The sequence below is a fragment of the Lissotriton helveticus genome, chromosome 1_1 (assembly GCF_964261635.1).
Source record: "Lissotriton helveticus chromosome 1_1, aLisHel1.1, whole genome shotgun sequence".
Classification (NCBI taxonomy): domain Eukaryota; kingdom Metazoa; phylum Chordata; class Amphibia; order Caudata; family Salamandridae; genus Lissotriton; species Lissotriton helveticus.
This window is the reverse complement of record NC_136057.1, coordinates 1,467,704,085-1,467,720,296: the sequence shown is the minus strand read 5'-3', so window position 1 is coordinate 1,467,720,296 and position 16,212 is coordinate 1,467,704,085. Positions and strand designations below refer to the sequence as shown.

The 16,212-nt window shown below is 45.4% G+C and overlaps 1 protein-coding gene across 2 annotated transcripts in view; it reads left to right on the top strand.

Moving 5' to 3' along the window:
• The first annotated feature begins 317 nt into the window (after positions 1 to 317).
• Positions 318 to 16,212, top strand: part of LOC144828139 (E3 ubiquitin-protein ligase DTX3L-like) — an 814,092-nt gene continuing 798,197 nt past the window's right edge. For both annotated transcript variants that reach the window (XM_078686257.1, XM_078686255.1), the window contains exon 1: positions 318 to 455. The gene's annotated coding sequence lies outside the window, so the exon portion shown is untranslated. The remainder of the gene's footprint in view (positions 456 to 16,212) is intronic.

Below are 16,212 nucleotides of genomic sequence, written 5' to 3'. Positions count from 1 at the left end.
CTCAGAGAGATACAAGCAAATAGTCATTGCTTTGATTTACGAGAAAGTCAACGTCAGAAATGGCTAAATTTACTGTTTCAATGTAAGTCAATGGGGAAAATAAACTCCCCCTTTTTTCACTATCTCCATCTTTGCTGTTTCGTAATGTTGGCATGCACGGTTTTGCCCCCGAGCCACCCTAAATATGCCTCTCTCCTGCGGAGCGTGAGTCTCCACACGCCGCCTCCTCTGCGTCCTTCCTGAACAGTGAAGGCGGAGTCAGCAGCTGCAGTCTAAGCTGGTCTTAGCTTTCACTTTCACTTTCACTCTCTTTGGAATAGAAACTTAACTCGATCCACGGTGAGAGACTGAGACCAGGAGAAGACGAGGGTGGACACTGGAGCACCGGAGGAGCAGCAGAGAACTGGAGCACCGGAGGAGCAGCAGAGAAACGCATCGCCTTACAGCAGAGTCAGGTAGGAACGGAGAGAAGGCTGCCCTGGGCGCCAGCACGGGACACCAGCAGGAGCAGAGTCGATAATAACCCCAGCTGTGTCGTCTGTCAGGTTTCACAATTACCAACACAAACGACGTACGATGTACCAGTCTCTGAAATCTATTTACAAGCCCCTTGGGCCGCCAGTACGTCACTTTTTCCCATAATAAAAGTGACGCACCGGCGGCGCAAGGGGCTTGTAAAAGTCCCTTAGAATTTCAGTTTGCCAGGTTCCAATCCTTAATTTAGTAGTGGTGTAAAAGAACGTGGAACTGAAGCAGATTTTACTCACTCATCCACGTTACCTGCGTATGGGAAACCGAGAAAGCGCCTCCAGCACGGGGGAGGGCGGGGCAGTGGCACAGGGTGGTCCAGCTTCAGTACAAACATTCGGGCAGTGGGGGAGCGCATGGGCAGTGGCACCTTCATATGTGCGCAATCATCGAGTGCGCTCAAAAACACAGAATAACTCTGTCCTAGTTTTAACTAGCGCCGGGACACTCCTCGGAGCACCTGCGCGCTCTACAAATCCCATTCATCGTCATCCTCAAATCTGAAAACCTTTTTTTAAGTTTCTTTTTTTTTAATTTCTGCAATTTTTTTTTTATTGAAAATAAAGAGCATATTTACATGGTACTGGGTGGAGAACACATGGGGAAAGAGAAAGAGGAAAAAACGCACCGGGAGGGGGGGGGGCTCCACATTTCTCTGTTCTTTTCCCTCGATGGGTGTGGCTTGCGTTTGGTGCCTTCCCCCCACTAAAAGTGTCACCAAGGGGTATTGTACACCCCCCCCCCCCCTACTTGCTGCTACTAGTGCTAGTACTAGCTGCCTTCAAACTGCCCAGTGTCACTTTGTTGATGAGCGCTGGGGCACCATGTGCCTTCTGTCAATCTGAAAACCTTTGCTTCAAATTCCTCCCTTTTATTTATGTCATCCATGTGAATGCGCGTGACGTGATCTCTCTGTCACTTGTAAACTGTGCCTCTGGCCAGTGAGCAAAACACTGGAGTACAGGGAAGGACAAACAGGCAGGTAAGACAGAGTGACGGATAGCTTCTGAGCAAGAGACTAGGCTCTGAAGCAGAGGCAAGCAAAGCACAGCACACTACTACACCAGGGCACAGCAGGACGTGTGATCGAGCGTAATGATGTTTGCTGCCTTTTCCCTGCTTACTACCATATTTTATGTCTCCACGGTAAAGTTCTTTAGGCAGTGTCTTACTAGCTGCCTTCAGTGTTTCCTTTTCGTAGCACCGCCATCGTAGGAAGCTATTGGGGAGCCCCTCCCAAGGGCCCAGGCAAGGAGGTACAGACAACTGTTGTCTATAAAGGAAGCTATAGCTCGCTCGATTATTATGCACAGTTGCACCTTTTCTTTTTATCCAATTGTAAGTCGCTATATAGATTGAATTGTAATAAAACGATATTGTTGTAGTTTTAAATAACTGAAACAATAAATTTAATTGGCATTTACAGTTTAAGCGCCAGATTATAAATCTGTTAGGATGGTGATATTTGATAATTAGAATGAAAATGACTCCCTGTTGATAGCAGTGTCCAGGGCAGGGGAGCCACCATGGGCAACCTCTTGTCTGGCCATGTGGAACTGGAAAGAGACACAAGAAATATGATTGTGAATAACAAAAACTCTTATCAAAGAAACAAATCGTGAAAGGAAATATGCAGGGTTCCTAGCTTCTTTTGTAATGCAAGGTACTGTGCGGTGTTTCTTGGGGAAGAATAGGGCTGATCCATGTTGTTGCACAGGACCAGAAGAGAGCTGATAACTCCACACACTGTTCTTCTTTTGCTGAAGAACAATTAGGATTACCTATATGTACCAAGGCGTATGCGATTTACGAATGCGTGACGAACGCTATGCTGCAGTAGCAAAGGCCCAGTGTCTCGGACCCTGTTGGATGGCCTCCTTTCCTACTGTGCAATCTCGTTTTCCGTCACATACTATGCACTCCCATTAATTAGTGCTATGGACTTTGCTCTGCTTATCTGAATCTCTCTCTCTCTCTCTCTCTCTCACTCTCTCTCACTCTCTCTGTCCTTTGGTTTATGCCTTGCATTCTCCGCCACTTTGCATGGGTTTGGGAGTGGTATCTCTGACTACATGTACTATTGCTGGCACAATATAATATGTCAATCACGGGATTTAGGTGATTCGAGCACTGCAAGGGTACTTCGTAGGTTTAAAACGATCACTGTGCTCCAGGAACACCCTCTACCCAAGGGTGTATTGTGTACTAAATGAATAATAACAAGTTCGTGATCAACTCGTATGTCCGGGCACAAGTATATGCTGCAACCAGCCAGAATTTTCCATAGAACACTTAATCTCTTATGTAGTTGCAAAATATTTTCTTTATTTGTAATCCATAGATCAAAACGACATCCAAATGTTACTCCACATTAAATGTCTCCCCCCGTAGTGTAGCACGCAGTTTTGTTGGTAGCTTACTACACAGTGGTAATTATCGTTGTTTAAACTTGCAGATCCCTTGACAAAGGCGCTGGTTTGCGCCGAAATGCATTGGGAGGCCATGGGAGGCCAGTTTTTGGCGATTAACATGAAAGAAGTGTAATTATCAATCTTTCTGACGGAGACATTTAATGTGGAGTAACATTTGGATGTCGTTTTGATCTATGGATTACAAATAAAGAAAATATTTTGCAACTACATAAGAGATTAAGTGTTCTATGGAAAATTCTGGCTGGTTGCAGCATATACTTGTGCCCGGGCATACGAGTTGATCACGAACTTGTTATTATTCATTCAATATAATATGTCCTCATATGTAAAGCGCAAACATATCACCCCTCAAGGGTTTCAAGGCGCTGGGGGCCTAGGGGGAGATTAAGGGAGATATTACCCAGAGTCAAATGATGCTGAGCTGAGCTGCCGCCAGGGATCGAACCGTGAGCCCCGAGCTCCAGAGTCACCTGCTCTGGCCACTGTGCCACACCTCTCCCCCATATACTGATGGATTATTGAGCATATCGTCAACTTTATTCTATTCCTCTTTCCGTGAAAGGATGCTCGAATTGTAGCACCAACGCCCTCAATGGCAGTGCAGTATGTAGTTTGTCGTGTGACGTGCAGGGGCATCTTTTAAAGTGCAATAAATAATTCCTTTTTTGTTTGCTGGCCTTCCTGACTCATGAACTAAACAGCTTCATTGACTTCAGTATCTAACAACAATTTAGAATACAGCCCTGGCGTGTGTTCCAGGACTGCCTGAGCCAGTATTAGGAATTGCCACAGGATTTTGAGTGATAGCTGGGAATGAGTGACTGTAAATATGGCCTATCAGAGAGAGAATTGCTGCGGAGCTAGTAGTACTCAGTTTCTGTAGAAGGCTTTGGATCTCAACTCTAGAGGCAACAAACCAAGCTGCCTGTGCCGAAGACTTGTCTTCATGCTTTTACTGGGTGCATGCTGCAGTAGGCAGGCGCATCGACAAGGCTAGTGATTCTGCCATTTTCTTCTCTGCAGGGTGTATCCCGCCCTCTAGAGCACAGACCCGCCACCTTTCATGACACTGCTGATGACATAGTGCCAATAAAGGCAACTCACCCAACATGAAGAATATAGCATGCACATCAACAAATAAACTCACAAGACTTGTTTGTTGGGAAACATATTGCAGGAGGTTTATTTCATACACAAAATATGCCAACGTGGCGGGTCAACTTAAGGGCGATCCAAGGGCAGGAAGCGGTGACTAACCTAAGCTGCCCTGCCCGCCTGATGAGCCAACTGCACCGTGGCCAACCCAATCGGTGCTACCATTTTGTGGGAATTATCCCCCTTAAATACCATAGACCACCAGTCCATCCCTTTACTCACGCCTTTATAGGGGCGGAGCGTGTCCAGGCTAGCCCCCTGTTGCTCAGGCTTACAACTGCCAGAAGGACTAGCGGGTGCTGTCGTTTTCCTCCTGGGTCTTGCTAAAGACTTCTGGGGTTGGTTGGCATATGCACCCTTATTGTGCTCCTGAAGAGGGTACCCCTATGTACCATTCTGCCTCCGGATTGCCTTGTAACTCTGCCAAAGTCCTGGATGTGGCCACTGTCATATCCAGGCCCCGCCTGTGGTTCTGAAAATCTGGATTCATATAATAGTACTGGACTCGAGAATAAAAACTTCGTCGAAATAGGACGAATTTGGTGTCAAAAGACCGAGAATGACGAGTACATCATGTACATGTATTTTCGGCGTATTCGAGTGACGATTTCACCTCGAAATCGTCATTTACATTCTGAACCCCACTCCCATTTATATGTTGCCCTTTACATAGGCCTTAATCCAGTTGAATTTGATTCCACAAGGACACATACTCCTTAATCGACTTCTCCCTGACCTCAGTGCAAGTTAGAACCATTGCCCCAGGCCGAACTCGTTAGGTCAGTTCCCTCCCAGTGGCCGAGCAAGACAGCATCTAGGCTCAACCAGCCATAAAACCATTTCAGCGCGCACACCTGCCATATCTCGCTCACATCTTTTCTCCACTCCTTTTCTTCACTTGCTTTATGATGGGGAGGTGACCGTTTTTATTAGGGGTCCAGCGATATCTGATGAAATGTTGGGCCTTGCCGGATGATTTGTTATGGGCAGCACGACGTGAAATATGTACATGTCATCATGACTCTGTTTTTCTTTGTAACCAGTAACTATAAATGAAATACCACGAATTCAAAGAATGTTTTGCCCAAGGCTGAAAATCATGTATAAAGAGAGAAGCCTGACTTCGTGAAAGTGTGCAGTCTCCTGAGAATATACCCGTATTGTACTTCTAGGACCCTGTTACCTTGGTTGCAGCCAATAAACTAATCTTTGACTTCACCTAGAAGACTCTGAGTTTCTGTAGGTCTGACTCAGGAAGAACCCGAGGTCTCTGGGTGTTGATTCCCTGACACCGCTGGGTTACCGGTTCTGTGCCGGTTCTTAAAAACCCAGTACCTCAATTGGCGCCCAACGTGGGGCGATTCCAGTGGTACCAGTCAGCCTGAAGATCGTGAGGAGCTTCGTGTGGAAATTCCGGAGGAGGGCCCACCACCTCATCGGCCCCTGCATGTCGACGTGGTCCGAAGGTGTTTGCTGCGAGGTTCCCGCTTCCCGACGGCTACAAGGACTGCTGCCCTGGCTATCGCCCTGAGTTGGACCCTTGAAGTTTTCGGTAGAGCGAAACACTGAGACGAGTCTTCTGGTGACGCCATCGATATTTTCAGTTAAGTATAAGTGGAGCGTCTCCCAGTCCTTAGTTGGACTTACTTTGTGGTATCTTTGGGATACAAAAGGTTTTGTATTGGTACTTGCAAGCACCATAACCGAAGGACTCGTGTATTCACGAGAAATATCGTAATCGATAATCCTTTGAAGTTTTGGAACTAGACTAGAGAGCGAGGATGCCTAGTCTTAGACTCGGGAATTTGTTTTGTCTTGGTAATAATAGGGACTCCCTATTGGAGGACTCATGTCCGGTTCCTCCAGTTGGAACTCCGACTTACAAACTGTATGTAAAACATGGGGTAGGCCCCATCACCTACAACGAAGTATGGATTAAATACACTAGGAGAGATGGTGTTTTAAAATGGCCCCAATATGGTAGCTTTGATTCTGAAATCTTAGACAACCTTGAAGTGAAACTCTTTAAAAAGAAAGCCCGGCCGGCGATGTTTGACTCTTTCCGCTTATGGCGCAAAGAAGCCAAACAAAAAGAAATTAAATTAGCTAAGAAAAATAAGAGAGAAGGAGGACTTTCAGTAATGCAAGCTGCAGTGCAGTTTAAAGATAATGAAGAAGAGCAGATAAATGAGCAGTTGCACAGGCAACGTAAAATGGCAATAGATAAGTGTTATCCAGTTTTGCCGTCTCTTCAGCAAGAGGCAGCAAAAGAGCGTGAAAAAGACCCATTAATGTCGCAATTATTAACTTCACCACCCCCCTATGCGCAGAATGCCACAGCACCCCCGCAACCTTTAGTTGCACAAGCTGCGCCTCCTGCTCTTCCACAGCACCCACCAGCTGTTCTTCAGCTGGCTCCTACTTCTTCGGTGCAGCCTCCTCCAGGCCCACCGACCACTTCTGTTTCACCTGTGTTTTCTACGATTTTGCCTACTGTACTTTTTACATCTCCTAATGCTCCCTCTACGATTCTGCCTAGTACCACATCTATTTTCCCTGATACCTCTTCTGCCATCTCTACCCCCGCCTTATCTCACCCCGTTTTTCCATCTGTTTGTCCTTCAGTTTCACCTTCCATTCGGCAGAAAATGGCCAGCACTGTTACTAATCTTCTTTCACCTCTTTTCGGGTCGCCTGCTACGACCCCTAACATAGGAAGAAGACAGTTGCGAAGTCAACTGCCTGATTATCAAGAGAGAGATTCCCTGAATAGTTTAGCTCGGAAATGGGTCATGGACACTGCAAAATATGATGTACAGTCTGTCATGGAAGTCTTCCATCAATGGGAAGCAGCGACACAGAGATATGTATTCGAACAGATGTGTGTCTTTCTTGGCGAGGATTTGGAAGACAATGATCAAGAATGCATCCCACAAGAAATGTGTCGTGTACGATTTAAGTTTGGAGAGGGTATGATTGTAGGTCCAGATGTGGAAAAGGCAGTTGAAATGTTATTATCATATCGAAGTAAGGGAAACAGTTCTGGGTCACCATCGGAATCTAGTGCATCTAGTAGGAAAAAGGCACGACAATACCCTATGAGAGAAGTTCCCCCACAGTGGAGAGAGGGTGACACGACTGCTGTCCCACCTGTCCTGCCACACTTTCAGCGTGTATGGGTACATGTCCCATGGAAGCGAGCTGAAGTTTTAGCACTCAAACAAACATTACCAGATCCGCGTAAAAATCCTGCAGGGTACTATAAAGAATTGTCACAAACTGCTGGGTCATGTATAATGAATTTAGCCGATATCGGCATGTTATTTGGGAATGTTGTTCCACAGCCTTTATGGGGTAAAATTCGTCATGTAGATCATGACCAGGAATTAGGTGACACGTGGGCTAATATTACTGCTACAGATGCCCGCCAAGTTGGTGGTGCCAAGCCTGAGCCTTTGATAGCAGAACTCCCTGGTAGAATAGTAGATTACATGAAAACGATAATGCCTGCAATACGCGTAAATTGGGATAAGTTGTCTGCATGCAAGCAAAAGAAAGAAGAAACTGTTTCAGATTTCTTCACCAGATTTGAAGAAACATTCATTGACCATAGCGGTCAAGATATGACCACGGAAGGTGGTCAGAGATTGTTTGTCGATAAATTCGTGCACAATCTGCTTCCAGAATTGTGTAGGAAATTAAAAGATTCAGAAAGTTCTTGGTCATTCTCATCTTCAGCGCAAATATTAGCTACTGCACAATACTACGAGAATAGAGACAAAGATGAGAAAGATAAAGTAGAAAAGAAAACTAGAGAACTCAAAACGAAGGTTTTGCTACAGCAAGCCTATCCGCCACGTGGTGGTGGTAATCAAAATAATAATGGTCATCAAAATAATAATGGTCAGAATCACTACCAAAATACTTTTCAGCAGCCTCAACAGTATCAGAGAAACTCGCAAAGATTCGAGTATGCTCAACCCCGTGTAGGCCCCAACCAGTGTTTATATTGCAAACAAGAGGGTCACTACAAATATAATTGTCCTGCCCTGCCAAAACGTACGAATGGAGTTCCTGGCGTTAGAGGTCGTGGCAGTCAGCAAGCACCTAGAGGTAGAGGACGTGGAAACGCCCCTCAGGACGCGCGCCCCCTTCCGCCACAAAACTCTATGAACAGGTTTGATCAGCAGAATAACGTATCTGACAGGACCGCTCAATACTATGTTGATGAGTATTACACAGAAAATGAGCAGTGGGAGAATAATGATTGCTAGGACAGCCATAGACAAAGAGAGGGAGTTGTTTCAGTTCCAGTAGATCAGAGTGGACCTTACGTTGAGGTGATTACATCAGGTGTGTCAGAACCTTTTCTGTTGGATACTGGTGCTACAAAGAGTTCTATTATGCACTCCAAACTCCCTGGCGCACCTTTGTCTGGCGAAATGAACGTTTCTGTAGGTTTTTCTGGCGCCCCAGTTAGAAATCCGATTTCTGACCCTTTATCTCTTTCTGTTGGTCCTTGTGAATTCGAAGCACCCCTTATTCTGACGACAGGTTGTGGTGAGAATCTGCTAGGATTGGATTTGTTAAAGAGATTGTATGCGACTTTGTATTGTTCTCCTTCAGGAGTACAACTCACTTTAGGCAAGAAAGTGGTTATTATTATTATTATATTTATTTTTATAGAGCGCAACAGCTACCCTAAGGTTTCCCGGCGCTAAGAAAGAGGCTGAAACAGGTAACAAGGGGAAAGGGACAGTTGAGCAGATGAAGTTTAGTTATTGGTTAAACAACCATGTCTTCAGGTTCTTACGGAATTGCAAATAGCATTCATTTGTGCGGAGTTGGATTGGAAGGGAGTTCCATAACAAGGGGGCCAGATAGGAAAAAGAGCGACCTCCTTGTCTAACTCGATTGATCCTGGGTACCTGGAACTTATGTTGAGTCGAGGAGCGTAGAGTTCTAGTAGGGACGTATTGTTTAACCAAGGAGCTCAAATATGCAGGGGCCTTACCGGCCTTAATTCTATGCATGAAACATAGAGCTTTAAATTTTGCTCGTTGTTCAATCCGGAGCCAATGGAGACTCCGGAGACCAGATGACGTAGAGGATCTTTTTGGTAACATGCATATCAGTCTCACAGCTTCATTTTGCACTGTTTGGAGTTTCTTGGTAACATCCTTGCATACTCCCAGGTATAAGATGTTGCCGTAGTCCAGCCTAGAAGTAATTAGAGCTTGGACTACAGTTTTTAGTGTATTCTGGGGGAGCATCCACCTGATTTTCCTTAGCCACTTGAGTATGGTAAAACACGTAGCTGCCACTCTGACCGTTTGCTGTTTCATAGATAGGTTTTCATCAAAAATGATGCCCAGGTTGCGAGCATTGGTAGAGGGGGTGGGTGTCGGCCCCATCTGAGAGGGCCAATGTTGTGGGCCCCACAAGGAGGTTTGTTTTCCAAATAAAAGTAATTCCGTCTTTCCTCCATTGAGTTTTAGCTTATTCTCAAACATCCAATTGGCAATGTTGGAGAGGCCCAAATGGAGGGAAGATGGGTTGGAATGTGCATTTGCCGAGAGTGAGTAAACAATCTGGGTGTCGTCAGCGTATGAGTAAATTGTCAACCCAGATTGTTCGGCTAAACGGGCAAGGGGACTGACGTATAAATTAAATAATAAAGGGCTGAGTATCGAGCCCTGGGGAACCCCATAAGGTTGATTATGGGGTTGAGAAGAGGATGTGGCCGAAAATACTTGAAAAGTTCTCTCAGAGAGAAAACTACTAAGCCAAGCCAGTGCTGGTCCTGTGATACCATAGGTTTGCAAGGTGTTAAGGAGGATGGTGTGGGAGACCGTGTCAAATGCGGCACTTAAGTCGAGTAATATAAGTGCCACGGTCTCCCCTTCATCCACTTGCCGACGTATGGTTTCAGAGACACCAAGTAAGGTGGATTCCGTTGAAAAACCTGTCCTAAAACCGGATTGGGATGTGTGAAGAAGGTGATTGGATTCTGTGAAGTGAGTGAGTTGGGAGACAATATGTTTCTCCAAAATTTTGGAGAAAAGGGGCAACAGCGAGATTGGACGGAAATTAGAGGGGTCGTTTGGATCTGCGGTAGATTTCTTTGGAAGAGGTGAGACCATGGCATGTTTCCAAGCTTTAGGGACTTCAGCCTCTCTCAAAGAACTGGTTTCTCCTATGTATTTGTCGAGAGATGCACTTCCAGCAGAATTGGCACTTCTCCCAGATATTCTTTGGGCTACTGGTCCTAATGATGTAGGTCTTTTAGAAATTCCACCATATGTTGTAACATTGAAGTCGAATGTCAAAATGCCACGAATTCCCCAATACAGAATATCTAATGAGGGTGAAAAAGCTTTGCTAGCGATTGTTTACGAGTTGATTGAAAAGGATGTGATTGAAGAAACACGAGGCAATGTTTGCAATAGTCCTGTTCTGCCTGTTTTAAAACGAACTGACCCTTCTCAGCCACCTGTGTATAGATTCGTGATTGATCTTAGAGAAGTAAATAAGATAGTTGTGCCACAATTCCCAGTTGTCCCCGACATTACCACATTATTAACTATGATTCCAGCTTCTGCTTCATGGTTTTCAGTGATTGACCTAAAGAATGCTTTCTTCAGCATCCCAATTGCTGAGGAGAGCAGGGATATTTTTTCCTTTAGTTTAGGAGGTCGAAGCTTCCGCTTTAAACGCGCTCCTCAAGGCTACTGTGAAAGCCCCTCAATATACAGTCAAGCTCTGAAAACACAACTTGACACGATTGTTTTACCTAAAGGTGCTACTCTTGTACAGTATGTGGACGATTTGCTCGTTGCTGCAGACACTGAGAAAATGTGTAGAAAGGCCACATTGACATTATTGCGTCATCTATGTGATCTGCATCACAAGGTGTGACTTTCCAAGCTCCAATATTGCCGACAAGAAGTGACCTACTTAGGTCACCTCTTATCGAAGGAGGGAAGGAAACTGACCCCAGAAAGAATTCAGGCAATAGCAAAATTGAGTGTGCCAAGAACACAGAGAGAAGTACGTGCTTTCTTGGGCATTACATCGTACTGTAGACAGTGGATTCCAAATTTTTCGTTATTGGCCAAACCCTTGGTGGCATTAACGTGTCAAAATACACCCAATCCCATTCCTTGGTCTGAAGATTGTCAGAAAAGTTTTCTCGAATTACGCACAGCATTATGTTCGGCTCCTGTGTTAGGTAACCCCAACTACAGTAAGCCTTTCACATTGTATGTCCACGAGAAGGAAGGTTGTGCATTATCTGTGCTGACTCAGTTATTCGGAGATAGACAGCGGCCATGCGCCTATTTTTCGGCCACTTTGGATCCGGTAGCACGAGCATTGCCAAGTTGTTTAAGGGCCACAGCAGCAGCAGCTGTTTCCATTCCACAGTCTGCTGGTCTAGTAATGAATAATACACTAATCGTGATGGTCCCGCATGCAGTAGACACATTGTTAAATAGGACCAAGACACAGCATTTAACTAGTGCTCGACTGTCCAGTTACGAATTGACACTGCTAGCGAGCCATGTGCACATAAAAAGGTGCAGTACCTTGAACCTAGACACATTGTTACCAATTGCAGAGGAGTCAGATGCTTCAGAACAGCACAATTGTTTTCTCACAACAGAGGAAGAGACAAAAGGGAGAGTGGATTTGTTCGACACTCCTCTTGCTGAATGTGATGGTACATTATGGGTAGATGGGTCATGCTTTAAGCTCCCAAATGGTAACGTGACTGCAGCATATGCTGTCACAACTTTGCACACAGTCATTGAAACTGCACGAATACCACATGGTTCAGCTCAAGCCGCAGAACTAGTAGCACTGACGAGAGCATGTGTGTTGTCTAAAGGAATGAAAGTGACTGTCTATACCGACAGCCAGTATGCATTTGGAGTGGCTCACAGTTTTGGACGATTGTGGAGAGAACGTGGGTTCCTGACTTCGCATGGAGCTAAGATTCAGCACGGTCAGTTGGTGAATGAGCTTCTTGAATCACTGACCTTGCCCCTGCAAATGGCGATTGTGAAATGTAGTGCTCACAAGAAAGTGACTGATGATGTTGGTCGTGGAAATGCATTTGCTGATGAAACCGCTAAGGAAACTGCAAAGAATGTGATGAGCCGAATGTATGTTGCGAGCCCAGAAAGATGGACTGGTGATGTTGGAATATGTGAGGACACGATAGAGAGCGTGAAGTCCATCCAAGCTGAGGCCACGGAGAAAGAGTTGAGCACATGGAGAGAGAGTACAGGAAGAATGGATGCAAATGGTTGTTGGATTGAATTGACAGAGCATCAGAGACGGTTGTTACCCGATGCATATGTGCTTGCAGTGGTTACAATGGCTCATGGAATGGCCCATATCAGCGTGAAAGGGATTTGCGAGTTGTTGGCCCCAGTGTGGAAGAATTCGGGGATTCCCAAGTGTGCAGAGAATGTTGTCAAGAATTGCATGGTATGTCTGAAGCACAATCCTGGTAGGGGAACCCCAACTCCAGCTGGTCATTTTGCACCTCCTACGTATCCGTTCGAGGTTTTGCAGCTAGATTTCATACACATGGAGAGGTGCAACAACTTAAAATACGTGCTCGTGGTTGTTTGTGCCTTCTCAAGATGGGTAGAAGCCTATCCCCTAAAAGACAATACTGCCTTGTCCACAGCAAAAGCCCTTGTGAAAGAGTTCTTCCCCAGGTTCGGAATGCCTAGAATGGTCTGGTCTGACAACGGAAGTGAATTTGTGGGTCGTGTGATGAAAAGAGTGTGTGAAGGGCTAGGCATTAGGCAGAAGTTCCACGCTGCAAATCACACCCAATCAGCTGGATTAGTAGAATGTTACAATGGCACGCTTAAACTTAAATTGGCCAAAATCCAAGCGAGCACAGGTCTTAAATGGCCTGACGCTCTACCCTTAGCACTCCTATCCACCAGAATGACTGTGCATTCGCGAGTGAAACTCAGCCCTTATGAAATAGTCTTTGGTCGGCCAGCCAACATATGGGGAGTGCCTAGGCCCACGAAATTCAGCGAGCTGCAACACCCTATTTTGCTTGATTACTTGTATGAATTGCGTGTTTTATATCAACAGGTCCACAACACCTTGCCTCCGGTCTCTGAGACTCCGGGTCACTCCATTGACCCCGGTTCATGGGTTCTCGTCCGCAACTTTCAAAGAACAAGAAACGACCAGCCCAGATGGACCGGGCCTCACCTCGTCCTCCTGTCTACAAGGTCGGCTGTTAGGGTGGAGGGGAAGGCCAATTGGGTCCACGGGATCCATTGTAAGAAGATACCCTTCCCTCTGCCATATGACCAATGGGTCCAGAAAGGAGGCACTGACTCACAGCGCACAACTGATGAACGTGTAAAAGAAACTAACCCTGACTGTGAAAGCGAGAACATTTTTCGAGAAACTGTGCCACCACCAGAACAATTGAACCCTGTGGAACCTGAACTACTATTTCTGGACCAGACAGTACCCGGGAAGAGACGCTACAATTTACGACCAAGAAAAACAGACTAATTAAAAGTGATTCCTTTTTGTGATCCGAGAGAAAACCCTATGGACTAATAAAATGTGTATTTTCCCCAAATCCTATTTTTGTAAGTGCAGATCTCCCATCTAGGTAACTTGCTTATTTTTGTTTTTCGAACCGCCATCCGGGTTCCGCTGCTAGGGTCGCGGTTGATTAAAGACTTTTGGGTGCAGCTGACGACGTTAGGTCGGTAGTTCTGGTTGGTCCAAGGGAGTTGCCCTAGACTGACGGAAGCATCCTTTAGCAGAGGCAACCTACCACCGCAGGCAGCACCTTAGAGAGGATGGAGTTTCCTGATGTGGAGAGGCCTGCCAAACAAATGAACTTTAAGCAGAGACTTTTTTACACGATGACGAAGAAAAGTTTTATAATAGTGTGTATTTTTATGCTATCCAGCGTAATGGTCTTTTTGATAAGCTATGTTTTATTCTCTTTTCATGTGACATTTGCGCCCACTACATCACCCATACCTCCTCCGACTGTTTCCTCTCATTCTTTCCACCCTCTGCCTGACCACGAATCGAATAGGAGATTAGAGTTCATTAATAACTCCTTTGTTCAGTTATTACACCAACACCAACTTGTAATGAACACAACTAACTGTTGGGTGTGTGGTCTCATGCCCCACACCACGGATAAAGGTATCCCCTATTTGGTCCTGCCATTTAGTCACAATGGTTCAGTCCGGGCATATAGGACAATGTTCATATATGCACGAGAAATCCAACCCCTACGTTCTGTAAAAGACAACCTCAAGACTAGCGCCCTAGTCAAAGGTATAGTTGACATGATCAAGGAAGTAACTTCCTATGAAGATACCCCGGATGATGAGATACTTGCATATGTAGGTTGGAACGTGACAGGATATGGCACTACATTAAGTGAGAAACAGCAAGCCAAAAGATCGTCCCCTATCTGGATCGTACCCCATCAAGGTCACCTGTGTCTGCAAGGTATTGGCAAGAATCCCAGAGCTCAGCTAGGGAAGAGTGTCTGTACAGAAACGCATGTTTTTGGATCTCAGACTTCCCCTGCGTTTTTAGCCGCTAAGGGTACTTATTTCATCTGCCATGATAGAGCCTATACATGGTTGCCCCCTGACTTCTCGGGCTCATGTTTTGTTTCATTCCTGTTACCTCCCACCTACACAGCAGCGGCGGATTACCATCGAACAAGGGTAGTTAGAGGTGTTTTGAGTAAAGAAGACACTGCAGGTCAAGAATTTGGTGACTTTGCAATGGGTTTTCTGCCGTTCTGGGGAGCCATGGCTAACAGCAGGAACATAAGGCAATTGACAAGGGTAGTTGAATCCACCGTGACTGAAACTGCTGGTGCCCTTAGTAACCTGACTGCTGAGCTCCAGTCGGATCGACTTATGACCCTTCAGAACCGGGTCGCTTTGGACGTAATACTTGCGGACCGAGGTGGAGTATGCAAATTGATCCAGTCTAGTTGTTGCATTTTCATCCCAGATAATGCTCCGACCGTGTACAGGGCCATCTCCAAACTACATAAAATTTCTGAATCCATTCATGTGGATAAAGGAGATTGGTCGTTAATGGGATGGGTCTGGGAACTGATATCTGCCTGGGGATGGAAAATTCTGATGGTCATTGGGATGGTCTTAGCCATTCTTTTTCTGTTCTGTCTATGCATACAGTGTGCTCCTGCAATATGTGGCCTCTGTGCTACATCATGTGTAAGGAAGCCTGTGTCAAGAAATGAACTAAGCACTAGAATGATGTTACAGCAACATCTCAATGACTTTAGGAATATAGATCTGGACTCAGACTAACATGAGGATAGATTAATTGCCTATGTAAGGGCAAAAGGAGGGTCTGTGGTTCTGAAAATCTGGATTCATATAATAGTACTGGACTCGAGAATAAAAACTTCGTCGAAATAGGACGAATTTGGTGTCAAAAGACCGAGAATGACGAGTACATCATGTACATGTATTTTCGGCGTATTCGAGTGACGATTTCACCTCGAAATCGTCATTAACATTCTGAACCCCACTCCCATTTATATGTTGCCCTTTACATAGGCCTTAATCCAGTTGAATTTGATTCCACAAGGACACATACTCCTTAATCGACTTCTCCTTGACCTCAGTGCAAGTTAGAACCATTGCCCCAGGCCGAACTCGTTAGGTCAGTTCCCTCCCAGTGGCCGAGCAAGATAGTATCTAGGCTCAACCAGCCATAAAACCATTTCAGCGCGCACACCTGCCATATCTCGCTCACATCTTTTCTCCACTCCTTTTCTTCACTTGCTTTATGATGGGGAGGTGACCGTTTTTATTAGGGGTCCAGCGATATCTGATGAAATGTTGGGCCTTGCCGGATGATTTGTTATGGGCAGCACGACGTGAAATATGTACATGTCATCATGACTCTGTTTTTCTTTGTAACCAGTAACTATAAATGAAATACCACGAATTCAAAGAATGTTTTGCCCAAGGCTGAAAATCATGTATAAAGAGAGAAGCCTGACTTCGTGAAAGTGTGCAGTCTCCTGAGAATA